The sequence below is a fragment of the Arvicola amphibius genome, chromosome 7 (assembly GCF_903992535.2).
Source record: "Arvicola amphibius chromosome 7, mArvAmp1.2, whole genome shotgun sequence".
NCBI lineage: Eukaryota > Metazoa > Chordata > Mammalia > Rodentia > Cricetidae > Arvicola > Arvicola amphibius.
Window position 1 is genome coordinate 105,465,450 of NC_052053.1, and position 10,569 is coordinate 105,476,018.

The following is a 10,569-nucleotide window of genomic DNA, read 5'->3' on the forward strand; positions in this document are numbered from 1 at the left end:
GCTCTAGAAAACTACAGCGAAAAACTTTTCATTTTTGAGACAGGATCTACAAAGTTTTTCTAGATTGTCCTTGAACTTGTTCAATTTCCCAAGAAGCTAGCATTGCAAAGCTTGTACCACCAGGCTTGACTTATGTAATATTAATATGTGGAATAATGCATACTTTACTTAGATATTAATTATAAAATTATAATTATAATAAATAGATATAATTACAATCCATTAATTATGGATGCTGGTGGCAATTTGCTTGGTTACCATGAGTAGCAGCAGGTGACAATTGAAGGTTCAAGGTCAGCTCATCAGGAGGGGAAACTCTCTAAGGGTCAATCTTGGACACAGACCCTGGAATGTCTGTTGCTTCTGCTGTTGCCTTTACATATTTGCTGCTGCCCATCTTCTCTGGTAGCTGACATGGTGTCAGTGGAAATGGGAGAGCCCCACTGCCTGTAATGTAGTGGTCTATCTCATGGAAACATCCCGTTCTACTGGGCATTCCCCGTGGATTGTCATGAAGATGGTTCTTCCCTAAGCTGTTGCTGTCTGATTGGTAATAGTAATGTCAGCTTATGCAGCGTTTTGATGAGTAAAAATAAGTACAGGGAAATGTTATGCAGCCAGGGCCTATGACTTTTACCTAAGGAGCTGCATTAGATCACAGCTGAAGTTAATGATCAAGAAAAAAGGGTCCCAGTAGCCCCAGCTAGCTTAATTCTCTTTACCTTAATGTTGGGAGGTGTGCTCACAGGTTACAGAGTGCATCACAGCTGAAACAAAGCTTTGAAAATAACTAAGTTAAGCTAAGATGTTTTTTGTCAAATAGCTTTGAGGTAAGGAAAACCCCGAGAAGACAATGGAAAGCTTTAGAGGAGCCACCTAGTTGAATGCAGAACTCATGAAGATCAGGGAACAAGAACAAAGGAGCTCAATATCACTGACTGATGTACCTTTCTTGCTAGGATTGGTTTTTTGACCAGTTTTTGCCCATTTTTGCCCTCAACCTCCTGATATAAAAACTATTGATGAGTGGGTATGTACCCTAAAGATTTGAAGTTGAGCTGACTGATTCTCTTTCATACATAAAAGTATAGGTTTGTGATTCCTTTATGACTCCTTATAAGATTATCTTCTAAGGTAAGTAATAAAGTAATTGGCCCTTTATCTGTAACTGCAAAATGCAGCCTGCTAGTAAAAGACCTGACTGAGAAGAATACCTTGCTTGCAGCACACGGGTGGTGGTGGCGACTGGCCTTTAATCCCAGCACTCGGGAGGCAGAGGCAGGCGGATCTCTGTGAGTTCAAGACCAGCCTGGTCTACAAGAGCTAGCTCCAGGACAGGCTCTAAAGCTGCAGAGAAACCCTGTCTCGAAAAACCACAAAATAAATAAAAATAAAAAATAAAAGAATACCTTGCTTGCTTTGCTTGGGTATGAATGTGTGTTCTTGGGATAATTTGTTCTTTAACCTGTAATACATAAAATGTTTAATCATGTAAGGGACATAGAAAATGCATGGTATTTTTTTTACTTGTATTCATTGTATTCATCACTTGAGAAATAGAATGCACCACAGTGTGATTCCTATATTGCCTGAAAAAACTTGGTTGGGGTATATACGCTGAAAAAAAAAAACCAAAAACAAAAACAAAAAATCCCCAAAAAAGTATGCAGTAGACCTGAGGAGAAAACATGGAAAGAATGCAGAGGAAAGAGAGAATAAGAAGGAAACCACGAAGACATGAGTTGGGTGTCTTTTTCCCTAACCCCCTCAGATAGAAAGTCTTAGTACACAATGACTCCATGGCTTCCCTTTGAGCCCTGTGCTGCTTGGGGCAGCAATAATGGATATCATCGTATATTGTAGGATTCCGCTGTCAATAAAAAGGACAGCTATTCAGTAAGGCCTAGGACTATATAACTAGTACTTACAGATCCTGAGCTCAGATTAAATATTAATTTAGTATCCATTCTCTGGTGAACTTCCCTAGCTGCTATCTGACATACCCACAAACTCGAGCCAATCCTTGATTTATAAATGAGCTATTAAAAGACATAGTATTTAAAATCTTTGGGGCCAGTGAGATGATTTAGGGGTAGAGGTGCTGCTTGAAGACCTGGAGGGCCCGAGTTCAATACCCAGATCACACAAGGTGGGAGGAGAGAACCTCTGACCTCCACAAGTATGCCATGATATGGGTGTGCCTGCACTCTTACACGTATGTCTATGCACATGCACAAAATAAGTACATTAAATCATTGTTTGGAAACCACAATATGTTCCTACAAAATAATTATATAATTATATATGATAGTGAGTGCCACTGGCTAGCTAGCAAGTGGTCAGCTAAATTAGAATGGCCTTCAGCCTGAGTTCAGGGTCATGTTGAAAAGAAGTATCTAGTGTGGTTACTTTCATGAGTCAAAAGCAGTCCTGGGCGGACATTATAGAAGAATAAAACTTTTTATTTGTCCTGCACCCAAGTTTTCCTTCTGCACACATTTCCCAAGAGTTCAGGATTCTCGAGCTTCCTCAAATGTTTCCTACCTTGTGGCTCCTACCTACCTTCCCTCTTTGTGCTCTCTGCCCTGGAGCTACCCCATCCACTGATGTCAGTACTCAGAAGAATGCTGTCTTAGTTTCTATTGCTCAGCTAAAACACCATGACCAAAAGCAAATTGGGGAGGATAGGGTTTTGTTTAATCTTACAACTCCCGACCACCGGTCCACCATTGAGGAAGCAGGCAGGAACCTGGGTTGGAATGTTGCTGAGTGGCTTGCTCCTGTGACTTGCTCAGCTTGTTTTCTTGTGCAACTCAGGGACCACCTACCTAGGGATTTTATCTCCCCCAGTGGGCAAACATTAATCAAGAGAGTGCCCCCCATAGACTTGCCTATAGGCAATCTGACAGAGGCATTTTCTCAATTGAGGTTGCTCTTCTCAGATGATTCTAGATTGTGCCAAATTAACAAAAATAGGACACAAGGTCATGTGCTACTTACAAATACCAGGGCCACTTGGGGGTGTCTACAAATTACAATCTAGAGCCATCCAGCAGACTACCTAAGGCGGGGCTTGGAAAACTGGGGACATAACAAAATCTGTGAGTTTTTTATGCTTACTTAGATCTGGTGCCTCAGAAGTAAGGACCTCTCCTCAGGAGAAGAATCAGTATCATAAACCAATGTTTCCCGAACCATGGCATGCACAGAAACCTGTAGTGGGTTCCTTAAAAAATGGATTTCTGGGCTCATATGAGAGGTTTCTGATTCATTTGAACCCAATCCTCAGACACTGTGAAAAGAAAATTCAAGTGTAGGATTAGGGCTTTTGTGTAGGGGCTGAGAAGCGGGTGCTAGTGTGCTAGCATGTGTGTAATGTGTGAGTGTGTGCGCATGTGCGCATGTGCGCATCTGTGCACATCTGTGCACGTGTTGTGTACTGAGGTGAGGAGTCAGATGCTTCCTTAGAATCTGACATTTATTCTGCTCAAGTCAGTAAACCAGTTTTTTGCAGCTTCTTCTCTCTAATTCCTCTGACTCCTCCCCTGCTGGCTCTGGCAACAGTGAGATAAGACGGTTAGCGGGGTGAGGAGCCTTAGGGTGTGGGAACTGCCTCTTCTAGGATGGCTCACCTCTAGACAGCTTTTATTTTTGCATTAGCGTTCCTGAAGGTAGTACTTCGGGCTGCCACCAGGGGGCTCTCCTAACATGGTAAAGCGTAGTCGAGACAGGCAAAAGATCCCTAAACACAATTTTGCAATAAGGGGGTTTCTACACCATTTGATTATTCAGTTTTTTTCTTTTTTTGCTGAAGTTAGAACAAGATTTAAATATCGTGATTAGCAAATCTATAAGAAGAGTTTGTTAAAAATAAAGAGACTTGTAAGTGGAATACTGTAGGCAGTTATATAACAAAATTTTCATTATAGGGTTGGTGAATAGAAAGCTCAGTAGAAGTACTGACCTCCTAGACCACACAAGGTCCTGGGCTTGACCCCCAGAAGGAGGAAAAATAGAGTTTGTATTGTGATAATTATCAGATTTGAGATCGTTGTGTTTTCAAATGCTTTTGTTTCAGACTCTAAGGGGCTTGTAACAAGTCACAAGTCATTAATCCATACAGCTTATTTTGATAATATTCATTCCCATACCCCAGCTCCTCCAAGATACTCCCCACCTCCATACCCACCCAACTTTATATTCTCTCTCTTTCTCTCTCTCTCTCTCTCTCTCTCTCTCTCTCTCTCTCTCTCAAAATAAAACAAAGATAAAGGCAACCTCCCCATCCCGGCACACACACACACACACATACACACACACACACACACACACACACACACACACCATGCTAAGTCTGATTTCTGGCTAGATTAAAACCTTTTATTCTGTTTCCTGTTCTAGAACTAAAACCCTTCATTCAGAGTTACGATTTCCTAGGTGAACTATTGCTTCATAGGTTTGCACAATGTTCCTGTTGTAGACAAGGATACGAAGGGGAACACCCACGTGTCTCTGCAGCCAGCTTTCCAACTCTGCCTTTTATTAGTCTTGACAAAGTGAGGGCGCTTTCAAGGCAATGCAACCCACTTGAAGGGACAGTAATGCTCCCCAGAGGCAAGCTCTTCGTGAGAGTCTGGAGAGGTAGTGAACACCACTCTGAAAGGTGACTTTTTCCTATAGCTACTAAAGAGATGCCAGTTCCTGAAACACAAGTCAAAGGCTTGATTTAGTAACGAATGACCTCCTGACCACCTTCATGGGTGTGTGCCTGCATAGACACACAGGGTCCTGGGCCCACAGGGATTTCATTTAATGCTTTCCTGTCATCATCTCAATTCTCCAGAAAAAGTGGCTCTTCTCTGTGTCTTCATTTTGTACCAACAATCGTGTAGCCAGTCCCAGTAGGAGAGACCATAGTCTCCCCGCACCATGCTGTCAACTTTCCCTTAGAGGGGCTCCTTGGTTGAGTCTGTAGAATTTTTTGAAGCTCTCAGAGGCCAGGGCTGTCCCCAGATTAATTGCACCACAATCTGGGGAAGTTGCACACAAACTGGTGTGCAACTCAGGCTGACACCAGTTGTGAACTTGCAGCCTTGTTTCTAAGAATCATCCCTCCACACTCATATTTCCTGCTCTCGATGCTCTTGCAGTCGATTGACGTGTAGGGTTGTGAGACTCTTCATACAGACTTCAGGTCTTTTGTTTTATTACTTCTACGTGAAAATGTGGGGTTACAAAGAAAAACCTCGTTCTTAAATAGAAGCCCAATTATTACCTTTATATTCCCTATAATTCAACACATTGATGGGCTCTTGGGAGGGAGGAGCCCAGATATTATGGGGGGGTTAAACAGAAGAGGGTACTTCACAGACTTTTCTCTTCTCTGCTAATGGGGAATATTCTGGAAGCACCTTACCCTGGCTGGCTTGTGTCAGGTTTCATTAAATGTCCCTTTTCTATCTGAAGGTCTTGGAGGCACTAATAATTGTTTTTCCTTGTGAGTCACCTTTGGGCTTTAGCAATAATCTAGATGTGTCTGGGTCCAATCCTTCTGGATTACAGGAATTGAAGGTCCCAATTAAAGACCTGGGGTCCTTCAAGGGCAAATCCCTTTAACCTTAATTCACTGAGGCCTCCTCCTAGCAGAAAGCTGTTTTTCTGCCTTCAGTCTTACAAAATAGCACACAAGAAATTGCTTCTTTCTTCTTCATCCTGTCTTCCTAAAGTTACACCAGCATACAGGTAATCTAGGGATTAATTCCATCCCTCGATATTTAGCTATGAGAATTACATCAAATCCCTTCAGTCGTCGGCCTTTGAATTGAACATTAAATGCAGAAAGAGTAACTTAACAGCCAAGTAATTAAATGTTTAATGAAAATACTGGTAAGCTGAAACCCCGAAGGGAGATGAAAAACAAAATAATCTTTCGGCTTCTCAGAGCTCACGAACTCAAACCTACACTGAGCAGAATTGTCAACTGCTATGATTTATGGGCAAATTAGAAATAAGACACATTAAGGCTCCAAAGTTTTGGACATCAAGTAATTTGTCCTTATGTTCTTCATCTCAGAATGACCTAAATAATGTATCTACCTAGAAACTCTGAAGAGTCAATTCATCGCCGCGTATATCTTCGAAATGGAAACACATGCTTTCAAACTTATTTTCTGTTGTTTTTCATATAAAAAAAAATTCAGTCATTGAGCTCTTCTCCAGATGTCACGCTGGCTGCCCCGATTGTCCTCTTTCCACTCACAGTTAGCGTGTGAGGTGATGTTGGCCTTTTCAGGACGTCTTCAGTTTGTGGGACTGTTTGGAAAGGCGTGGTTATCAGTTCTTCAAAAGCGCTGTACCTACTGGTGGTGAGCCATCAGGTCCCAGGATTCTCTTTGTTGGGACTCTTCTCATTGCCACCTCAGCCTCCTTGCTCGCTCTTTGCACCTCAGGCTTGGTGCCTTCCATGTGTCTGGGAACTCATCCACTTCTGAACTTAAACAGTTTGTCAGCAAATAATTGCTCATGGTCGCCTCTTCTGGATTTTTGTATCACTGAAGGTGTTGGTTGCAATGTGTCTTTTTCTTCTGATATTTTGGGGGGGGGGATTTTTTTTCTCTTTCTTGTTCTTAGCCTAAGAGTTTATTGATTTTTATTTTTCAAAAAAAAACGAATTCGTGGTTTTGTTGATCAATTTCTGCTGTTTTTCTCCTTTCTTTATTTTGCTTTATTTGCTTTCTCCTACATAAGTCAGACTTCATTTGTTTCCTATTTCTTGGGGTATAACGTGGGCTACTTATTTAAGTAAGTACTTACTTACTTTCTGTTTTGATTTAGGCATTGATTGCTACAAACCCCGCCCCCCCCCCCCAACAGTTGCTTTCTTTAAAAAGCTGTTATGTTGGCTCACACTCATACTATTAGTTCTTGGAGGCTTGGGGCAGGAAGATGATGCATGTATGAAGCCAGCCTGGGCCATATCCTGAGTCAGTCTTGGGCTTCATTGTGAGACCCTCCCCCCCCCCCCCAGCTGCTTTCCAGGTGTTTGATTGCAGTGATGAGAAAATGATCACCTGGTCCCTGTTAGCAGTCTGCTCTGTCACTGACGGTTGACGGCTTTAGGTGTCTCATATAGGAAGATAATGCGCAGTTTTATTTCGCTCATTGTCACCGAGGTCCAGCTCTCCCGCAGCACACATCAGAATCTCCCTCTCTTCAGGGGGATGGTGTTGCATCACGTGGATGGATACACTAAGTATCCATCCAACCCCTGAATTCCCATGCAGGCCATTTATACTTTTTGGTTTGTTAATATTCGGCTATGAAGGACCAGTGTTAAATATCTGGTTTAGACCCTCTTTTCAGTCCCTTGGAATATCTGGATCATAAATATGGTAACTTTATCTTCAATTTGTTTTGGACAAACTATCATACTGTTTAAAATACACAGTTCGTGCAGATTATTTGATTTAAAAATTGCTCATTTTTATTTATGTGTTTGTTGTATGTCTATGCATGCGGCCCGCAGAGGCCAGAAGAGGGAGTCAGAGCCCCTGGGCTGGAGTTAGCGTGGCTCTGAGCTGCCTGACACGGGTACTGAGAACTGAGCTTTTATACTCAGCCAAGACAGCAAGCGCTCTTAACTGCTGAGTCACCTCTCAGCCCCAAATACTTGATTAAAAAAAATCTTTTCTCGAAAAACCATAAAAAGAAAAAAGAAAAAAAAATCTTTTACGTAGAATTCTGAGGTGAAATTAAACTATGGTGTAAAAAATAGACCAAGAGGACCAGGTTTGTTGGTTCTGTTGCAAGCCCTGAGATAAGGGAGTGAGGCCATTGTTGAAGAGGGATATAAAGAAGCAATCGCTCCTCCCTCACTGTGGGCCCTTTACCAGCTGTATTAATTATTTTTCTTCGGCTGTAATGGAGCACAGTGACCAAGGGAACTTACAGAAAGTCTGTTTGGGTTTATAGTTCCAGAGGATTTGAGACCCTCATGGCAGGGAATCATGGCGGCAGGCAACAGAACTCACATCTCTGAACTGCAAGCAGGAAACAGAGGAGAGCTTGGAATGGTGTGAACCTTAAAACTCTTAAACCCCACCTTCAGGGACACACCTCCTCCAACAAGACCACCCCTTTAAACATCCCCCAAAGCACCACCACCTGGGGACCAAGTTGTTGTGGGAGATTTGTTCACACTGTCACTCTGAGACTGCCAATAAAGTTTTTACCTCGATTCACAGGGCAGATTTCACATTCAGCTTGCCAGAATGAAGTGAAGCACAATTAATAAAAACTCAGAAACAGAAATTGAGGTTCAACCTGAAGACCAGAAAAGCAGAGCAGTTAGTCACTGGCTCTTACCTCTACCTCAGTCCGAAATGACGATCCTGCCTCCAGGAATCTCAGAATGAGACTGTGACTGAGAGCTGTCTTCTCCCATCTTAATAATCCTCTCTAGGGCTGGGATTAAAGGTATGCACTGCCCTGTTTCTATGGCAACTAGTGTGGCGACCAGGATTAAAGGTGTGTGTTTCCACTGCCTGGTCTGTACGGCTGGCCAGTGGGGCTGTTTCCCTCATGGATCTTCAGGCAAGCTTTATTTACTAAAATACAGACGAAATGCCTCTACAGTGAACTAGAGAGTTTTTCTTGGCGGACACGGGAGGATAGAGAGACAAGGAGGGGTGGAGAGAGATATGTGGCCCTTTTGAGCTGGGGAGTGAGGAAGAGTAGGGGGTTGGCTGATTGTTTCTCCCTCGCTCCATGAGAACCTTTCAGGTTTAACCCCAATAGCTGACTCCCGAGTTTTTATTAGTAATAGAGTAATTTAGATAATTACCAAGTGTTCAGATGCTCGAGAGTACGGTGACCAAATCATTCAAACCACTACATCAGCAAATGACTGTCCGTATCTGCCTGGCTTTTTCCCGGGCGCTCTATCAAGAAGGACGTTTTCTGAAAATGTACTGGTAGTGTCACAATTCTCGTCACACTGAACCCAGATGTTCTTTTCTGATTTGAAAAATCCAGGCCTATCATCTGAAGGTTTTACTATTCCAACTAGAGATACCCCCAAACACGCTGAAACCATGTGGGGTCCAAACCTCTCCTCGCGTTTTCGTATCACAATAACGCTCATAGTGCCAGGCCAAGATAAGCTACTGGGGATGGGGGGGGGATGATAAACAACAGCTCTTTTCAAGAGGATTTTGGGCAGGTAGTGGTGACTTACTAATAGGTCTCAGATGTGCCTCTGATGCCTCCTGCGCTAATGGATACTTAATGGCATCCCGTGAACTTGTTTTGGCAGTGATGAAGTGTGTCTGAATTCAATTCAGCGAAATTTTACTGCATGTCTGCTCTGTCCCACGATTAGAAATAAAGAAATAAAGATCTGAAGAACGCACCAGGCTTGCCCACCTCTGACTCCACACTTCCTTCACCACGGGTGCAGCTAGAAGGGCCCCGGAGGCTCTTTAGCCCAATGCACCTCTCCTTTCCTCACTTCCTCATGGTTTGTGGATGAGGGAACTGAGGCCCACAGGATGGAATTGCTACAAACCAGAGGTCTGGATTTGAATCTCTGTTTCTGAGAATGCATTTTAAAGAAAGAGTTGGCTTCGCCGGTAAAGGTAGCTCCAGATGGTCCCTTTGTTTTGCGGTACCTCTCTAGTTGGCTGGGTGATGGCATGATTCAGACTCTCCCATTCCTCTCACTGTTCATTCTCTTCTTTCAGTAATTCTTCTTCTTGATTTGTGTCTTTTCTTTCTTTAGATGTATTTATTTTCTCTTACATGTATGACCGTCTCACCTGCATGTACATATATGAATCACATGCCTATCTGTTGCCTCTCCCTACTGCCTCAATTGCCCCCATCCTCATTCAGATTCTCATTTTTCTTTCGACTAAAATTCCACTAGTGTCTAAATGATCCTCCTGCTTCCAACCTCACTCCGCTTCAAACCAGTGCATATCCTCAGCATGACCTGTTAGCCATACATTTAAGTACAGGGACATCCCTCTTTATAAAAAAGTGAGCTTGACTGAATGCCAATAGACTCTTCCAAAACTTACATGTAAAACAGAAAAAGATGGAACAAAATACCCAACAGCTGAGAGTAATTACAAAACATGTAACATACAGGTCATGGAAGTACCAGAGGAGAGAAAGGATGTTGAGGGGTATTTGAACACTAGGAAAATGTATTGCTGTGATTAGTGTAATAAAAAATAGAATGTCCAATAGCTAGGCAGGAGGTATAAGTGGGATTTCCAAGGAGAGAAAGAAAGAGGAGGAGGAATCTAGGTGCACAGGAGATGCCCGGAGACACAGAGAGAAAACAGGAGGGGCAAGAAGGAAGAGAGCTAATGCCACATGGTAGAACAGAGATTAATGATAATATGGGTTAAGTTATAAGAGCTAGTGGGGAAAGCCTAAGCTAAGGCTGAGCTTTCATAATTAATAATAAGTCTCTGTGTCATTATTTGTGAGTTGCTGGCCCAAAGGAAAGTCTGGGGTGACACACCTTACTGTAGGACAGACCCCTTGCTTCTACTCAGAGAA